Source organism: Corvus brachyrhynchos, unplaced genomic scaffold, assembly GCF_000691975.1.
Source record: "Corvus brachyrhynchos isolate BGI_N302 unplaced genomic scaffold, ASM69197v1 scaffold4, whole genome shotgun sequence".
Taxonomy (NCBI): domain Eukaryota; kingdom Metazoa; phylum Chordata; class Aves; order Passeriformes; family Corvidae; genus Corvus; species Corvus brachyrhynchos.
Window position 1 is genome coordinate 8,217,304 of NW_008237878.1, and position 1,858 is coordinate 8,219,161.

Consider the following 1,858-nt stretch of genomic DNA (forward strand, 5'->3'; position numbering starts at 1 on the left):
GACCCACTAGCAGGGTCCTGAGGAAGGTCTGGGGGGGGCCCTACCCCAAACGTGCCCCACACTTGTCTCCCAACCGCCTGGCATGGATATATAGCGCCTTGGCAGCCGCTGGGCTGTGGGATCCTGCCAAGGTTCAGGTAATTAGTTAATCTGCTTAATTGTCCGGCTGGAAAACTGCCCATCCTGCCAGGGCTTGGGCTGGCAATGGTACGGCCACGGCGCCACAAAGTCACACCAGCTCAGGACTCCATCCTGCGTGGTGACACCTGCACTCCAGCTCCCTGCCTGCATCCCTGCTCCTCCCTGCCTACACCTCACCCGTGCTTGAGTCGCCAGAGCCTTGGCAAAGTCCTGTCATCACCATCGCTCTTCTCTCGCCAGGCCAGCAGGGACATGTGGCACCTCAGGTCCCCATGACAGCACCTGTGTGCTGGCGGCAGCATGCAGTGCCCCCCTCCTGCTTCCTGCCACCTGTCCATTCCCGGGGTGCTGTGTTCACCACCAGTGCATGGGGCATTTCTGGTCCCTGATCCACTCCTCTGTGGGATCAGGAGGCTGTGGCAGCCAGCTGAATGCAGGGTCCAGGAATTTGGGCAATGCCGGCACACTGGGCCCCAGAAAGCAGGCAGGGCAGGCAGCTAGTCTGGGGATTAGTGCTGAGGAGGGCGCACAGGGGGAGAGTGGAGGTGATCCTGCACTGCACCAGGCACTGCCAGCACTGGGCACCACCGCAGCCGGAGGGTCTCATCCTGAGGATGGTGCAGCCGCAGTGCTGAGTGTGCAGTGGGACTGTGGGAAGGGAGCTGGCTGTTCCCTATATACCACAGTCATTGGAGCACCTTTAGCACAAGGCAGAGGCACAGCAGCCACCTCCACATCCTCGGTGCTGTCAGAGGTTTCCTCCTCTGCCAAGTGACTCACTGGCAGATGAAAAGCTGAGCCCCCTGCTCTGTGCTGCTGCAGCAGCCGCCTGCTTGCTGCCTGCACAGCCGGGAATGCTGGGTGGAGGATGCCACCAGTTCTCTCAGCCCCTGTGCTCATGGCCACCTAGGTGTCACAGGCTTTTGATCACTGTTGTCCCCTTTCTCCTGGGTTTTCCCCCAAGAAATCTCCAAAACTCCAGTTTCAGAGAAAATTGCCCCAGACAGCCTGGATCCCAACTTTGCTTTTTTTTCTGACCACTGTGTGTGTTTTATGGTTCTGCCCTGTGCCCTCCACAGTCCTTCTTGGCTGTGCTGCAGGTGGAACCACCCGGCACCTTCCCTGGTTGAAGGGTGGGACAAGACCACTACAAACATGGCTACTGGCAGCTCCATGAAGGCAAAGGCCAGGAGAAACCACACATACCTGGGGTATGGCTGATCCAGCAAGGAGCCAGTGACAGTGATCTGGGAGTATAGGCTGGGAGGCAGGACCAGCTCCGCCAGGGTGCAAGCAGAGTGTCTGGGAGGTCTGCTGCCACGCAGCCTGCATGCTTCCATTTTTGTCCAGCAAGGCTGGGAGAGGAGCTGCCATTGTCACAGCCATATTGGGACAAATGCTCTTGTTGGCAGCTAAAACCCTGGAGGAGACCCCGAGTGGGAACACACAGTGGGGCTGTGGGGCTAGGGTGGCACTTCCCATTCACCAGGGAAGTGGTCCTACACACGGGGACGCATTGTTGGCTGCTGTTGCTGTTACACCTCCATCTCCAGGGATTTTGTTTTGTGCTATGTTCCAGGTTTTGCGTGTGGCAGGGAGCTGCAGGGGTCCCCAGGGCAGCCCTGTGTTGCACCCCATGGCACTGATGCTCCATCTCGGGGTGCCGAGGAGCCAGTCCCCACACGGCCTCTGCACAGGGGATTGCAACAGACACCTC